At 35.7% G+C, this 18955-nt stretch overlaps 1 protein-coding gene across 2 annotated transcripts in view; it reads right to left on the bottom strand.

The window, feature by feature from the left end:
* AUTS2 (activator of transcription and developmental regulator AUTS2) overlaps positions 1-18955 on the bottom strand; it is a 1204224-nt gene that overhangs the window by 646105 nt on the left and 539164 nt on the right. The gene's annotated exons all lie outside the window — the stretch shown is intronic.

The raw sequence follows: 18955 nt of genomic DNA on the forward strand, positions 1-18955 counted from the left end.
TTTAGAAATCAAAGAACTAAAATGGACTGGATTGGGAGAATTTAACTCATGTGACCATTATATCTACAACTGTGGGCAAGAATCCCTTAGAAGAAATGGAGTAGCCATCATAGTCAACAAAAGAGTCTGAATGCAGTACTTTGATGTAATCTGAAAAATGACTGAATGATCCCTGTTCATTTCCAAGGCAAACCATGCAATATCACAGTAATCCAAGTCTATGCCCTGACCAGTAATGCTTAAGAAGCTGAAGTGGAACAGTTCTATGAAGACCTACAATATCTTCCAGAAATAACACCCCCAAAAGATATTCTTTTCATTATAGGGAACTGGAATGCAAAATTAGGAAGTCAAGAAGCACCTGGAGTAACAGGAAAAATGGCCTTGGAGTACAGAATGAAGCAGGGCAAAGGCTAATAGAGTTCTACCAAGAGAACTCCCTGGTCGTAGCAAACATCCTCTTGCAACAACACAAGTGAAGACTCTACACATGGACATCACCAGATGGTCAATACCGAAATCAGATTAATTATATTCTTTGCAGCCAAAGATGGAGAAGCTCTACACAGTCAGCGAAAACAAGACCAGGAGCTGACTGTGGCTCAGATCATGAATTCCTTATTGCCAAATTCAGACGTAAATTGAAGAAAGTAGGGAAAAACACTACACCATTCAAGTATGACCTAAATCAAATCCCTTACAATTATACAGTCGAAGTGAAAAATAGATTCAAGGGATTAGATCTGATAGACAGAGTGCCTGAAGAACTATGGACAGAGGTTCATGACACTGTACAGGTGACAGGGATCAAGATCATCCCCAAGAAAAAGAAATGCAAAAAGGCAAAATGGCTGTCTGAGGAGGCCTTACAAACAGCTGAGAAAAGAAGAGAAGCAAAAAGCAAAGGAGAAAAGGAAAGATATATCCATTTGAACGCAGAGTTTCAAAGAAAGCCTTCTTCAGGATCAATGCAAAGAAACAGAGGAAAACAATAGAATGGGAAAGACTAGAGATATCTTCAGGAAAATTAGAGATACCAAGGGAACATTTCATGCAAAGATGGGCTCGATAAAGGACAGAAACAGTATGGACCTAACAGAAGCAGAAGACATTAAGAAGAGGTGGCAAGAATACACAGACGAACTATATAAAAACGATCTTTGTGACCCAGATGATGTGACCACTCACCTACAGCCAGACATCCTGGAATGCAAAGTCAAGTGGGCCTTAGGAAGCATAACTAAGAACAAAGCTAGTGGAGGTGATGGAATTACAGTTGGGCTATTTCAAATCCTAAAAGATGATGCTGTGAAAGTGCTGCACTCAATATGCCAACAAATCTGGAAAAGTCAGCAGTGACCACAGGACTGGAAAAGGTCAGTTTTCTTTCCAATCCCAAAGAAAGGTAATGCCAAAGAATGCTCAAACTACTGCACAGTTGTACTCATCTCACACGCTAGAAAAGCAATGCTCAAAATTCTCCAACCAGGCTTCAACAGTACATGAACCATGAACTTCCAGATGTTCAAGCTGATTTTAGAAAAGGCAGAGGAACCAGAGATTAAATTGCCAACATCCGTTGGATTACCAAAAAAGAGAGTTCCAGAAAAACATGTATTTCTGCTTTATTGACTATGCCAAAGCCTTTGACTGTATGGATCATAACAAACTGTGGGCAATTCTGAAAGAGATAGGAATACCAGACCACCTGACCTGCCCCTTGAGAAATCTGTATGCAGGTCAGGAAGCAACAGTTAGAACTGGACATGGAACAATAGACTGGTTCCAAATCAGAAAAGGAGTACGTCAAGGCTGTATATTATCACCCAAGTGAAGAGGAACTAAAAAGCCTCTTGATGAAAGTGAAAGAGGAGAGTGAAAAAGTTGGCTTAAAGCTCAACATTCAGAAAATGAAGATCATGGCATCCAGTCCCATCACTTCATGGGAAATAGATGGGAAACAGTGGAAACAATGTCACACTTTATTTTTTTGGGCTCCAAAATCACTGCAGATGGTGACTGCAGCCATGAAATTGAAAGACGCTTACTCCTTGGAAGAAAAGTTATGACCAACCTAGATAGCATATTCAAAAACAGAGACATTACTTTGCCGACTAAGGTCCGTCTAGTCAAGGCTATGGTTTTCCCAGTGGTCATGTATGGATGTGAGAGTTGGACTGTGAAGAAGGCTGAGTGCCGAAGAATTGATGCTTTTGAACTGTGGTGTTGGAGAAGACTCTTGAGAGTCCCTTGGACTGCAAGGAGATCCAACCAGTCCATTCTGAAGGAGATCAGCCCTGGGATTTCTTTGGAGGGAATGATGCTAAAGCTGAAACTCCAGTACTTTGGCCACCTCATGCAAAGAGTTGACTCATTGGAAAAGACTCTGATGCTGGGAGGGATTGGGGGCAGGAGGAGAAGGGGATGACAGAGGATGAGATGGCTGGATGGCATCACTGACTCGATGGACGTGAGTCTGAATGAACTCCAGGAGATGGTGATGGACAGGGAGGCCTGGCGTGCTGCGATTCATGGGGTCGCAGAGTCGGACATGACTGAGCAACTGAACTGAACTGATGCAGAGTACATCATGGGAAATGTTGGGCAGATGAAGCACAAGCTTGAATCAAGATTGCTGGAAGAAATATCAATAATCTCAGATAGGTAGATGACACCACCCTTATGGCAGAAACCAAAGAAAAAGTAAAGAGCCTCTTGATGAAAGTGAAAGAGGAGAGTGAAAAAGCTGGCTTAAAGCTCAACATTCAGAAAATGAAGATCATGGCATCTGGTCCCATCACTTCATGGTCAATAGATGGGGAAACAATGGAAACAGTGACAGATTTTATTTGCAGGGGCTCTAAAATCACTGCAAATGATGACTGCAGTCATGAAATTAAAAGATGCTTACTCCTTGGAAGAAAAGCTATGACCAACATAGACAGCATATTAAAAAGCAGAGACATTATTTTGCCAAGGTCCGTCTAGTCAAGGCTATGGTTTTTCCAGTAGTCATGTATGGATGTGAGACAGTGAAAGTGAAAGTGAAGTCGCTCAGTCGTGTCTGACTCTTTGCAACCCCATGGACTGTAGCCTATCAGGCTCCTCCATCCATGGGATTTTCCAGGCAAGAGTGCTGGAGTGGATTGCCATTTCCTTCTCCAAGGGATCTTCCCAACCCAGGAATCGAACCCAGGTCTCCTGCATTGCAGGCAGACGCTTTACCGTCTGAGCCACCAGGGAAGTCATGGATGTGAGAGTTGAACTATAAAGAAAGATTTGAGAGTTGGGCTATAAATAAAGCTGAGAGCCAAAGTATTGATGCTTTTGAACTGCGGTGCTAGAGAAGCCTCGAGCGTCCCTTGGACTGCAAGGAGATCCAATCAGCCCATCCTAAAGGAAATCAAACCTGAATTTCATTGTAAGGACTGATGTTGAAGCTGAAATTCTAATACTTTGCCCACCTAATGTGAAGAATCAACTCATTGGAAAAGACCCTGATGCTGGGAAAGATTGAAGGTGGGAGGAGAACGGGACAACAGAGGATGAGATGGTTGGATGGCATCATCGACTCAATGGACATGAGTTTGAGGAAACTCTGGGAGTTGGTGATAGACAGGGAGGCCTGGCATGCTGCAGTCCATGGGGTCACAGAGAGTTGGACACGACTGAATGACTGAACTGATATACATATAAAATTATGAGTGATTCATGTTGATGCACAGCAGAGACTATCACAACACTGTAACGCAATTACACTCCAACAAAAAAAATTCACTTTTAAGCTAAATATTTATTTTAAAAATGTGTTAAGGGAGACTGCAGCAATACTCAGTTTAATTATTCCTCAATCTAAGTTAAGACCTTACTATGGACATAACCCAGCGCTCCATGAATCTGGAGGTTTTCCCATCTTGGTAGGAACAGACACTATTACTGCCTATATGTGAGTGCCAGACACTGTTCTTGCTAATCTTTTTGGATGATTCATTCCTCAGCCTCAAGCAATTTCTATTCATGCATGAGCTGAAAATGAGTCTGCTTAATAATGGAAAGGAATCTTCTGGAGGTTCTGCAACTCCTTCTCTCTAGCCTTGAGTCCTAGAACTCTAGCTTCCTTGCTCTTTCTAGATTCTCAGTATCTTCTAACGCAGAGAAGTGTGCTGGGCTCCACCTGGTACCTCAAAACTACCTCCCAATCCCACATGAAAGTCTGAAATTCTCTTGAGACATAAGTTGAGACAGTCATAAAATCACTATATAGATTTCCTGTCTCTCAGGCACCGCTGTCCTTCACTGCTATAAACCCGGTATCTTGCAAACTTGTTTTATGTCATCTTTTTTTCTGATGGGATAGTAGATTCAGTCCTGTTTACTCTAAATTGGTTAAAAGCACAAATCTCTTCATAAGTATTCTTCTTTAGATATCCTACCATCATCCAGCAAATTATTAATTAATTTGATTAACTACAAGTATCAAGAGGGCAGAGCCTTTGGTTTACTTACTGCTACTATATCCACAGAAACTAAAAGAGAAGCAGGCACATTTGTTAAATTATCAATGTTAACTACAAATGTACACTGCACCACAGAAAAGATTCTGTAGAAAGCTGCCAAACGTCAAATGCAGATGTCTATCACTTAAAACATTTGAGAAGGAACAGAAATTCTAACTTGTTAGTCTTCTTTGTCTGTTTATCTGCTTTGAGTGAAAATAACTAAGAAATTTACATCCACTTGGGAGGAGAACAGCTCTTTGCATTTTCCATCAGTGAGATTTCTGTGTGCTTCTATGTTTACTCTTTATACACACCTAAAATCTTAGAATTGGAATAGTAAGCTCTTTATCTGTAGATCTAAATATCTGTAATTCAGAAAGGCCTCTACTTTAATATGTATAAGTGTGTAATGTTTTCCTACCTCCATATGGTATTAATAAGAAGTTTATAAAGTCTCTAAAATTAAAAGAGTTCTGTTCTGGCAGGCTACTGAGTATAAATAAGGTCCTACATAAACTAAATATTCCTAAAATTACCAGAAAGCAAGAAATTAAATTTTAACACTTTAAATGTGGTAGATTAAAAAATAATTCTTACATAAACAAACTCAAAAACATTTTCCAAATCTAAGTTCACATAATTTAGGTGAATACCTGCCAAACAAGATCAGTTTAATAAAATTTGGTTTAATAAAAAACAGCTATGTATTCTTAGTGTTTTATCAGTGTTAAGTGTAGTACAAGTACATATTTTAATTCTATTTGTCATGTCCTTCCCAAATATATACAGATTTACTGCTCAAATAAGCTACCATTATTTTTCCTCTACGTTCAGGATTACAAAAACCTTAATTTGACTGAACTGAATCATTATTCTAATGAACTTCATTCAACAGTAATTATGTTTCAGTATGTCGGTTTGAACGTAATTTCCAAGATCTTTAAGTAACTTAAAACCTGAAACTAATATTAAATTGAGTTCTTTAATGGATATTCATTACTTACCTAGGCCATATATAAGAATGAATATTGAAATATTGATTACTAAATCTACTTTTAAATATATATGGTTTTAGTTTTTAGTTTTATAAGTAACAGAGAGGCTGAATATTTCAGTTAATGAACATGTTCATTTTTGCTAGGAGATTGTATAAGGGATGTGTATGGCTGTAGGAAATTAGTTATGTTTATTCATGATCTTTGCTAAAATGCTAATATGTGATAGGCAGTGTGCAATTATCCACCCCTTCAGTTTTTTTTCCTATGAATAAGTTAGTTACTTTAGTTAAAAGTTATAATTCAAAAAGTTGACATTATTTAAGAAGAATGATTTCTAAAAATATATATATATTTAACTGCGCATGTTAAAATTCTAAGTGCTCTATTATTCAAGGAACAGAACACTTTTGCCCTAAAGTAGTGGTTTTGAAGATTTTTGGTTTCCAAACACCCTTTCAACACTCAAAACTTACAGAGGACCTCAATCAGCTTATTTTGTGTGGGTATCTGTGTTTGTGTATCTGTGTGCGCATACTGAAAACTGAAAATACATTAAATGCTTATTTACTCATTCGTTTCTAACTAGCAATAATGAACACACTGGACATTAATAACATACTAGTGATATTATAGAATTAATCCTGACGTTATGGAACCCGTAAAATTAATCCTTAAGTAAGGTGTCAGTTTGTTCCAGAAAATGAAAGAGTGTCATGAGGACAAAAACTTGAAAACTGAATTTTATTTGCATTGGTTTGTAATCTTTGAATATGAAAGTAAAGAAATGTGTTAAAATCATACCAATGTTTGTTAAATTTTAAGAGGTTGTTTTGTTATACTTCTGTCTAAGACCTTTTTGCTTGTTTGTTTGCTTTGCTTGCTGCAGAAACAATTAAGTTCCGCAGAAACAACTAAGTTTTCTTCTTGGTTACAATATTCTTGTTATGAACTCTCATCAAATTTTCCACTTTTGAAATTATACATGCTTAATTAACCACAGCCTTAATTTATATCTCTGTTATTTTACACAGTTTATTGTTTTACTTTGATGCTTCCTTTTAAACCCTGCGCCTAGCAACAGGCTAGGCTAGAGTTCTTGTTTAGTTGCTAAGTTGTGTCCTACTATTCTGAGACCCCATGGAGTGTAGCACACCAGGCTCCTCTGTCCGTGGGATTTTCAAGGCAAGAATACTGGAGTGTGAGGTATTATAAATAACCAAGACTTCAAGGGAGAGGCTCATGAGGACAGGCTTCTCCTGTCATTACTTTAACAACTTTAAGACCAGATCAGTGGGCGGAGTCAGGATTTCCAGAGCTTGTTTTAGTTGAGAAGCAAAGAAATTCATAAGATTAATAACCTAAGATCCAGTGGAGCAAGAATGAATTATATAAGGCTGAATGAAGTGATGAAGGTTCACCAGTTGCTTTTTTGGTTTGTTTAAAACATCATTGATACTGTTTTAATGTCCTGTTTTCTGTTTAAATTCATCTACACTCTGTAACAATTTAGTAGATTCTGCTTTATAAACTAAAATATTATCTTATTCTCACTGACTTCTCAAAATTCAGAAACTCTGAGTCTTGTTACTTTTCATGAAATGAGTTATTTGCAAAGATTCAATAAGAACTGGTTTTCCTATTTACCAGAATATGCCTAGAAAAATTCCAAGGTCTTGTGTGGAATGCCATATTTGAATGTAATGTTTATTTAATCAGATATAATTGGACAAGTTTAAAGAATCAAGGTTGACCTTACAGAGCCATTATTAACAAAATCCTCCTAGAAAAAGTACCCTGTTACCTGGCTTACAGGGTCTAGTCTTATAAGTAGGGAAAAAATATGACTTCCTGGTGGGCCACTGTGGGATATTTAAGGAACTATAAGAAGAAATTCACCCAGATATACAGGTACTGCAGGTGGTGAAGAAAGTTTCCTGAGTTTGACTTTCCAGACTCAAGACAGCAAGTATTAGAGACTTCCAAAAGTACAGTATGAACTTCTGACAAAATCTTCCAACAGAAGAAAACTTTAATCACACCAAATCTAATGAAATCAATCTTTCTTCAGACTATTTTTTTATCAAACAGTGGAAGATTTGTGCTTCAAGGGAACACTATGCATTGTCTACTGTGAACTCTTCAAAATTATGTTTTTCTCATTTCATAAGAACCAATTTCCATCTCTATAAATTATAGATATGTAACAGCAATGCAAAGTAATTTTTATCCACAATCAAGCAAATTTTGTCTTGTCACATTGAGGCTCACCTGACCACCCTCAAGCCAGTTCTGTTTTCATTTTTGCATTCATTTCAATATTCCTCATCTATAATTTTGTCTGTTTTTTGAACTGAGAAAGTTATAATATCTACCCAGTTTCTTCATTACTAATTAAATGAAATCTTTGAAACTTGTACATTTTATAATGTATGAGAGTCATCTCTTAGCAAACTAATCAACTATAAAAAAACTTTAATACTCTCATTCTATTTTCTATCTACAAATACTCTTCAACTCTTTCCTTGTGTTAAAGGTGTTACATTAGAAATTTTTGTTTAAATTCTCTGAAATTCCTTGACTCTCTCAGACAAAATATCAGTCACATTTGGAATGTTTAGAGTCCAAGTTTTAATGATTTGCAAATGTGGACTATATCCAAAAATGAAAATAAAGAGGTGGTTTTGATAGTCACTTACTCACATATATGCTCACATGCAAAGTCTTAAATTTTTAAATAAAGTGGAATCACTGATCCTAAACTGCATATCAGATCATTTCATGCTCTGAAACTGTGAGTGATCTTTATCAGATGCAAAGGTTTCTTCCAAAATATAAGAAGAGAGCTGTGTCCACAGAGAAGTACAGAGCACTCATTTTTCAAGATTTGAAGCTGAAACCCTAAGAAGCAGAAAGCTTTGTATGTGACAGCTTAAATGCTTGTAATCAAACTAATTGGCAGCACAGTGACCTGGAATGAGCTGAAAAGCACTATAATAAATGTTTAGCAATCAGTGAAGCAATCCTTTATTATTCAGGCTCACGTTTTGCAGTTTTATCATCTTATAGGATGAAATTGGGGGTGGGGGCGGGTTGGAGAGCAGAAAATAGGAGAAAAGGAAAAATATGTAAATAATTCTATTACTTCAAAAGAGCAAATGAACCAAGAGTAAAACTATTGCTGAATGATGGGAAGAGGAGTTAAAATGTAATAAAATTAGCCTAATGACTGAAATAAGGAGTAAAAACATTAAATGAGCTATCTGTTGCCTAAAGAAATCCTCTGTACATACAAACTGACAGAGTTAGAAATACAGATTCTATTCATGAAAATGCAACGTATTATAGGGTTTCCTAGGTGGCTCAGTGGTAAAGAATTCTCCTACCCAGACAGGACACAAGGGTTTGATCCTAGGTCAGGAAGGTCCCATGGAAAAGGAAACCCACTCCAGTATTCTTGCCTGAGAAATCCCATGGGCAGAGGAGAGAGCAAGGCAGGCTACACTCCACAGGGTCACAAAAGAGGTGCACACAATGTTGTGACTAAGCAACCACAAATGTATGATACATGAAACTCACTGGATAATCTTCTCAAACAGAGGAGTACCTGGACCCCTAAAAGTAATTCTAGCAAGAACTCATGCAATCTTCTTCTTGCCCTCTACAAACATAAAAACATCCTACCCAAAACTTGAGAGTCTTCACATAAGTATGACAAAGAAACTATGTGGCAGAAAAAATACCAAGTACAGTTAAAGGTCAGATTTCAATAGATATTTAAATGACTCTTGGACAAGTGATATTATAGCAAGAAAAGAAAAGATACAGACATAAATGTGTTAAAACAAATGTGTTTATAATTAAATCAGGTGGTAACAACAACTGCAAAGGTCTCTCAAATTACATTATACATATGTACAACTAAAGTCTACGAACATGTGTTGGGATGACTCCTCAAAAATCTCATGAGAAATTTACTATGAATCAAATGTTTCTAGGTTAGCTGAGGCGAAGGTGTTGAAACTGATACTTCTGAAAAGCAAAAACATTCCCAGGAAATACCACACTTATTAAAAAAAACACATGGGACAAAGGAGAAATTGCAAAATAAATATTTTCAACTAAGTGAAAATAAAAATATAAATCCAAATTTGTGGATACAGTGAAAGCAGTCCTAAAGAAACTTTATACCAATGAATCCATATATCAGAAGACTGTTTTAAAATCAATAATCAATGCTTCCACATAAGGAAACTAGATAAATCAGAGCAAATTAAATCCTAAGCAGATGAAAAAAAATTAATACAAATGAGAGGAGAAATCAATGAAGTTAAAAACAGAAACTCAATAGAGAAGATCAGTAAAGCCAAAAGCTGGTTCTCCAAAAAGGTCAAAAAAAAATCAATAAGCCTCTATCCAGACGAACTAAGAAAAAAGAAAGGAGACAGAATTTATTAACATTGGGATGAAAGTGGAGACATCACTACAGATCCTATGGACATTAAGCAAATAATAATGAATATAATGAAGAACTCTATGCCACAAATAATATGACTTGGATGAAATGGACCAATTCCTTGAAACACGCTTCTGTCATAACTCAAGAAGAAATAAGTAATCTGAGTAAGCCTGATTAAATAACTTGAATCAATAATTATCTTCCAAACTGAAAGCACCAGAACCAGATGGGTTTACTGGTGAATTCTATCAAACATTGAAGTATGAAATTATACCAATTCTCTATAATCTCTCTCAGAAGGTAAAAGAAGAAAGAACAGTTTATAACTCATTCTATGAGGCCAGCATTACTTTAATATCAAAACTGGACAAAGATATAAGAAAAAAACTACAGATCAATATATTTCATGAACATACATGCAAACATCCTCAATAAAATATTATCAAATCATAACCAACAATGTATAAAAAGAAATTCACATCACAAATGAGTAGGATGTATGCCAGAAAAGCAAGAAAAATATTTGAATACTAATTAATGTAATCTATCACATCAGCAGACTGAAGGAGACAAATCAGGTGATCATATCAATAAACCAAAAAAAAACAAGCATTTGACAAAATCAATACACATTAGATAAAAAACTGTCAGTACACTGGGAATAAAAGGAAACTTCCTATCCTTGATAAAGTATATCTACAAAAAATCTACAGCAAACATCATACATACTGGCAAGAATCTCAGTGCTTTTCTGTAAAACCAGGAACAAGGCAAGAATGTTTCCTCTCATTACTCCTTTTCAACATCAAACTAGACGTCCTAGCTAATTCAAAAAGACCAGAAAAGAAAAGAAAAAGTAAATAGTTTGGGAAGGAAGAAATAAAAATGTCTTTATTCACACATGAAATAATCACCTGTGTAAAAAGTCCAAAGGAAATAGTAAATGCTCTCTTTAGAAATATTAAGTGTAAAGAGTAAGGTTTCAGGAAACAAACTTAATATTACAAAGTTCAATTACATTCCTATAGGCCAGCAATTAACAAGCGGAGTTTAAATTTTAAAACACACTATCACTTACATGAGCACCCCCCAAAGTAAAACATTTAGTTATTAATATAACAAAGTACACACAAGATTTACATCAGGAAGACTATTGTAAAACTCTGATGAACGACATCAAAGAAAAACTAAATAAAAGCCCAGAGATGTTCCATGTTCATGAACAAGAAAATTCAATATTGTCAAGATATCACTTCTTCCCAACTTCATCTATAGATTCAATGCACTTCCAAGCAAAACACCAGCAAGACATTTTCTGGACATTGACAAACTGATTTTAAAGTTTATATGGGGAGGCAAAAGACCCAGAATTTCCACTTAAATGTTGAAGAAGAAAAACAAAGTTGAAGAACTGACAAAACACAACTTAAAGACTTAATTATAAGTATCAAGTAATATTACTTGTTTATAGTAATCAAGACACTGTGATATTGGCCAACCACCTCCCCCACAAACAAACAAATCCAGACAGATTAATGCAACAGAACTGAGAGATGAAAATAGACACACATAAATATAATTAAATAATCTCTGAAAAAGAAGCAAAGGGCTCTTCTTTGCCTACCAGTGACAGTCCCTGGTAACCACCAGGCTCCTCTCAGTTTTCACAAGTTCAGCTTTTTAAGATTCAACATGTAGGTGGTACCTTATAAGCTAATTAAAAACAGGCAAAGGACCTAAACAGACCTTTTTTCCAAAGAAAGACAGACAACAGGTAGATGAATAGAGCCTCAACATTATTAATCATCAGAGGAATGCAAATCAAAACAACAAGGTATCACTTCACAGATGTTCAGATGGCTTTTATCAAAAAAGACAGGCTAAAAAAACATTGGCAAGGATGAGGAGAAAAGGGACCCTTATATGGTGTTAGTGGAAATGTAAACTGGTATGGCAATAACAAAAAACAGAAAAGGAGTTCACCACAAAATTAAAAATTAAACAACCCTATGATTTAGCAAACTTACTAACTGCACACTCACATTCACTGCAGCATCATTGACAACAGCCAAGATACAGAAACAACCTAAGTATCTGTCAATGGATAAATGGATAAAGATACGATGTCTGAATAAGAACATATATATATATGTGTTCTTATATATGTTCAATATATATGTTATTATTCAGACATGAGAAAGAAGGAAATTCTGCAATTCATGACAGCCTAGATATACACTGAAGGGATTATGCTAAGTGCGGTAAATCAAACAAAGACGAATACTGATCTGATATCACAGGGTGATTTGTGAAGTCTCTTGTTACCCAGAGATTTTGTGACCCTCAGACTACATAAAATAAAAATAATAGGTCTATTTTAATTAACAAATTGAAAGTTGGTAATTTAGCAACAAATAGATGCAAATATCTTGTAACTATATTGTGCCTCTGTATAAACACACCTTAAAGCTTTCATTTGGACATGATGTTTAATATCTGATTAAAAGAACACTGAATTCTCTAGTTTTCTTTGCCTCTCAGAATGTATTAACATTTCTTTTGTTCAGAGAAGTCAGGTTATCATATCACTGAGTTAGTACTGTTACCAAGACATTTTTAAAATATATTTTAAATAAATTCCAAAGGAACCAAATTTCTTGCCTCATTTGGGTTTAGTATTGAGATGCTAACTTACTATGATTCTCTCTGCACAGGATACAGCCCTACCTTCCCTCTGCAAAGTCAGGACTATTTCCCACAAAAGTAGGTTACTTATAGCAGCCTCTTACAAGAGATAAAATGTGAATGTTTTCCATGGAGACTAAAATGGAAATGGAGAACTTTGGGGACTTATTTGAGAAATGTGGCCCACCGTGGGCTTGAGTGAGTTCTTTCTTGGTCTCCGTAATCATTCAGATTCTCCCCAATTTCCTTCTGGATCATTTCAGTGGTACTTACAGTCATTTGTTGGTCTGGGCAAGATTTTATGAGATGCAATGAACATATGAAATATTAGAAGTACACTGGGAACCACAGCTGTTATGCCTTGCTGCATTTTTAATGGCTCCTTAAAATCAGAGGCCACTACACACAGCAGCACATTTAGACAGGAAACACTGCAATTATCTGGCTTCACCACTCCACTGCAAATATAAGAGTACATTACAGTTTATAAGCCCCTAATAGACAGTCATCACCTTTGGCAAGGCTTCCACTCCAAGCTACAATCTGAATTTATTACCAGGGAGTGGTCAAGAGAGACTGAAAGTCTTTTCTGTTTGTTTTGTTTGCACCCTATAAACCAAATATGGAAAATATGAAAGAAAAGACATCACATATACTATATGTAGTATAAGGCAGGTCCTTTTAACGTGACTGTTAGTGAAGCTAATTAGAAAAAGATTGGAGATCATTCATTAGCCTAGTAAGCAAATTAGGTTTGTTAACAGTGATTTATAATGCCAATCTTTGGGTAACTGTGTTGGTCTTTTCAAGCATACGTGTATTGGACCTGACAGTTTATTAACTGTACTGTATCTAAACAGCTTGTCACTAAGGCGCTTTTGTTAAAATGATACTGTGTTTTAAATGGATAAACATTTTTGTACGAGCAAAATGCATTTTAAATGTTTGGCTTCTGAAGTCAAGTACTAGGAGATAAGTGAAGTGTCTCAAACCATCTAAGCCTCCAATAACTCTTGTTTACTGCTAGAGCTGACTATAGGAAAATGTGACACTTGGAGTTAAAATAGCACTTTTCCTTTTTAACAAGCCCCAGTTGTGTTTTTTAACCTCTTTTCAAATGGTACTCTTGGTATTTCACCAAGCTCTAAGTTCCTTATGCAATGGCTTGGGAAGCATTTCATTTACAATTTCAGGAAAAATATTTCTTAAAGCAGTTAAGCAAAAGAATGAATCTTTGATCTGAAAGATTCTTCTGATTGATAGTCCATAAAACTCCAGGCCAGTTAAATCTATCAAAATAAAGGTTGTGTGGGTAGTCAGAGTTAAACCTTGGGGTTTCACATTGCCCATGGTTTAAGTTTATATTGCTCATACCAACTCATTCAACATTTCTGTAATTTGGAAATCCCCAACAAGGATAAGACAATCTCCCTTAAAGCCAATGCTGGGAAACAGATTTTAAAAAAATAAAGAATACTACTTTCTGAATTCCATGACAGTGACCTGTATGTCCCCTCTGGGACTATCAATGCACTTTGCTTACTTTGCTAAAAGCTTTATACTGTATCATCTCTATGACCAAATAGGGATATACTAGCTGTGGGACAGCATAAGCTTATAGCCTATTTCTATGTGTTTATGTAACTAAAGAATGCAAATACAAAAATACTGTTCACAATTGTTAATTTCAAAGAAAGGCAAACTTGGTCACTCAACTGAAGAGCAGTATTCATTAAGCAGTAAGGGGACTATGGCCTTGCACTCCTGTGTCTCAGAGGACAGCAGAGAAAGGCAGCAAAGCCGATCGGAAGGGCTGATCCCTGGGGCAGACATTTAGATGTGGGGCAGACAGAATTACAGATCTTGGAAAATAGAGAACTGAAGGCCCTTTAGCGATTATCTAGTCCAGTGGCTGGTAAAATCTTTTTTTCCCCTCAAATCATTTTCTTTTCTCAAATCATATTTTTTTAAATGATTTACTTTCTTCAAATCTGAGGGGACAGAGAAGGGAGGTGAGAAGACAGGGAGGCCAGACTGAGGACTCATCCCCACATCCAGGAGGAGCACCCAGGTTTTCATTCTACCTCCGTAATTAGTTTGCAACAGCCAACTACAAAGATTCCTGTAGATGTTTAAAAATACTTAGTCTATTCCCTCACAGAAAAGTTCAGAAAATGAGAACATGATGGGATTGGTGGCAACTGGAGACACCAACTCATCCTTTCTGCTTATTTTATTCACCAAATTTCTTGATTACCTTGTACTTCACAAAGAAGGTAAACCTGGTGTGGAGACAGAAGACAATTTCCAAAGGGTGAGCAAGAAGAGTCATCTCACTGCACAGATTCTACAAATGATGAAATGTCTGCTCACCCAAATTTAGACTGTAATGTTCACTTAATCAGAGTATGCCGCTCATGGCTCACAGACCCCATTCTGAAAATCAGAGTGTTAAAAACCAATCAAAAACATTTTTAAAAGGTAAGAGTGGGAAATAGAAAATAGAATTACAATTTTAGTCTAAGTCCCTTGAAATTAGAGTTTATTGGTGACTATGTTGACGAATCTGTCAGAGTAACAGCTATAAAGCAACCCTCCAGTATAAATAATTCTGTGGTTCCCAATCTTAACAAAACACAAAACTTAAGTGTAGATTCTAGTTTTGTTACTTTCAAGGAGGCAAATATAGCTCAGGGTAATATTTTAAAGGTTACAGCTCAAAACAGTGGCAAATTTACCATTCCGAAGGACAAATGATTTGATTTGCTCAGTGTTTCTGCATAGTACACATACAGCTCCAAAATCATTAGCAATGTCCTAGATTTTAAGGTGACTGATAGGTTCCAAGGCTTTTGTTTTATTATTATAATCAGAATAATATATTCTTTAAATTTTTATATTACATATCCCATAATTAACCACTTTAGTGACCGTGTACTCTCTTTGGATACAGAGAATCTCTGAGGCTATTTCAAACGTACTTAGGTGAATTACTGGGTAACTATTAGGGGTCACTTAGGGATATTATTGAATACACAAACAGTCACATCTCAAAGACATTTTGTGATAAGGCCACAGCTGACTTTTCAGGACATACTGAAGTTACTACAGGGAATTACTGGTTTAATGTAAATTTAAATTTGGGTGGCAATGTTTTGATTTTCCTGTTATTCTGGCCACCTCTTTTAAACTATCACTGAAGATAATTAAATTTCTAACTTTGTACTCTAACTTCCAAACTCATTATCTTCCTAAAAAAGAATCTCTTCTTCCCTGAGACTTCTATCCCAAGTAAAAGAAGTGTCACAGTCATAAAATCTTGGTGTGACATCTTTCTAGTTTTTAATATAACAGTTCACTAAGCCAAGTTCAAGTCTCCTTATAAGCCATCTCCTTCCTACTCTCAGCCCAACCCAAAGAGCTATCAGCAGTCTTTAAATGCCTCAGGACTGAGGGGAAAAAAATCAACAAATAACTTTAAAAGACAAATTAAAACAGCCATAATATGTGGACGGCCTACAGAACTCTGACCTCATCATGATCAAAGAGAATGACAGGGAAGGAATTCCGTATTTGTTTCATGTTTGTATATGGAGCAAACTGGTATACAGCTGACCAAACACAAAACCCTAGCCTCCCAAGAAAGTATACAACGAGAACAAAATATTCCTATCCTACAGTTACAAATTACAATGTTTACTTTTTATTGTGAATTTCCAGTGGTACTTCTCCATCACAACACTTCACAACCACTTAATGAGGTCACATTTACTCCATCACACTATACAGTGGGGATCACAGAAGAAAATACGTATTATTTCCTATTATTGAAAGCTGCTTCGTGTGCATTAAATATCTTACCTCATTTAATATTCACAACTCTCTTAGGTAGGCAAAGATGAGGAAACAGACTCAGAGACAAGAAAGAAATCATCCAAGGTCATACAAGTACTCTTTATATCATACTGTCTCTAAGTTCTTAATTATATGTTATGCATAATAAAACTTCAAATACTTTCTTTCTTCAAAAGAAGAAAATATAGGCCAAAACATTTAAATTGAAAAGAAAAATGTGTTCATTGCATTAATGTGTGTTTTTTTAAAGAAAATCCTACACACTCCAACAAGTTTTGGTACTCTTGCCAAAAAAATAAAAAAGCAAATAGATTCCAACTAGTATATACTTCCATTTATATTTAGAATATGAGCTGAGCATGAGTATGTAATGAATATATATGTGTGTCTCTCTGTGTATATAACACCCACATTATTCATAAGCTCCCAAAAATGTGAAAAGTTTGTTCCAATCCTTCTCTATTTTGTCTACTTTAAGAATTCTTTGCAATATGCTTATGTAAATACTGATTTTAGCTGCTGTTCTCATTTCTCGAATCTTCAGCTTATAAATGGATTGGAAAAGTGACAGACCTAAGCAGACATCTATGAAACACAAAACCAAGGAGGTATAAACAAATACAATTTCATCAAAAACAAAAGTCTATTCTTCAAAGCCTTTAAGTTACTACTACTGATTAATGAAAAGAACTGAAAGAAAGTAAAACATACTGGCTGTGGGTAAGGTACACACACACACACACACACGTGTACATATATACCTGCAGGTGCATACAGTTATGTGGGCATCTATTTTATTAGCATACACAATGATCAGCATTCTACCCTAGTTCACTAAAAGTTCTACAGGAGCATACAGTCTACATCAAAGAAGATTCTGAAGTTAGAGTAATGTTGGGGCAAGGGGAGAGTATTTAAGAAAACAGTTTCGGGTTGTTAAACTGAAGAGGTGAGTGCCTTCAGTTTTCTTATACTAGGATTCACACTATGGTTCAATTGCATTAATAGCTCATTGACTGTGCAGGTAATCTGCTTCTGCCCACACTTCAAAGTGATGCTGAAGAGGATTAAGGATAAAGTCGAAATATCACCATTCCACTTACCTGATGCTGAGCCTTCACTATAGACTTAGGTAAAGGTCATTATGACATCATAGATTATAAAGAACAGTGCAAAGAATATATTGGCATGAAATCACCACTTAGAAGGGTGAAATTCACCAATACCTGAAAATAAATATTACATGGGATATTGCTGAGATAGAAACTGAAACAGAAGATGCTTTTTGATGAGGTCTTGGCAATAACAACGATGGATTTTGTACTTTCATAACATAATAATCCCATTATTGGAAACACATTCTATGTAGAACATTTTTGTCATAGTTGAGAGCTGAACTTACATCTGGTATGTATCTCCTCCATGTAAGCTAATAATACTACAGATTATTATATATAAGCAAAGTAATATTAAGAATAATTTTTCCAAAGTAAAAAAAAACCTTTTATACTCATCCAGCTCTTTGTAAGTGCAAAAATTATTTGAGATTTATAATTGCAAAAGACTCTTGATTCATAAGAACCTATATTACAGAATTAAACATTCCTGGAATTAGAAAAGTAAGTGACCAAAAGCATAATAAAATTCTCAGTACTTTTAGAGGTGACTTTCTTCTTTCAGAGTGCTCTTACTGACAATCATATATATATATATATTTGAATGCTCAGTCTGGAAGTAATCAGAGGCTGAGTCAGTGGCATTGGCCTCCTCCTGCTGAAGAAAGTAAAGAGGGGGGATTTAGCTTTTGGATAGAGAATAAACATTGGCAGGCTCCAGATTTTACTTCCAGCATCTCAACCCACATCCAGCCTGGTGTGAAGAGATGGCAGATGGGACTACTTCTGTTATTTCGGCTGCTGAAGCAGGATCTTGTTTCAGCATCCTGCTTGTTTCTATAAGCATGAATATTCAACCACAATAAGGAGTAAGGATAAGTGTGCTAACACTATGAAGCAGGTAACAAGAAATCATCAACCCTTTCTCTTTGTATCATAGGCTAAGACCAAAAAAAAAAAAAAAATCACCATTTAATAAACGCCACTTCATCTAAGCTTGGAAAAGACTTATTATTCAATGAAATGATGCTTGTTTTCATGGCTTTAACGTAAATGTAAGAAGATAAATGTGTGGGCAGAAAAAAGCCAAAGTAATTAGCATTTTAGGGGGGAGAAATTTAAAGGCAACACAACAGAATCAGTAATCATTTTCCACTTTATTTGCATGATTTCATTATTTTCCCTGAAAATGCTGAGCAGATATTAGAGTATCTGTGTTCATCACTCAGAACATAAATAAGATTCCTTCAAATTCCTTTAAATATCACAACAAATGTCTACATGGGCATGTTATCCCACTGTGTAAATAACGTTTATGTGTAATTCTTATTTATTTGTATTTTGAAA

This window comes from Ovis canadensis, chromosome 24 (genome assembly GCF_042477335.2).
Source record: "Ovis canadensis isolate MfBH-ARS-UI-01 breed Bighorn chromosome 24, ARS-UI_OviCan_v2, whole genome shotgun sequence".
Classification (NCBI taxonomy): domain Eukaryota; kingdom Metazoa; phylum Chordata; class Mammalia; order Artiodactyla; family Bovidae; genus Ovis; species Ovis canadensis.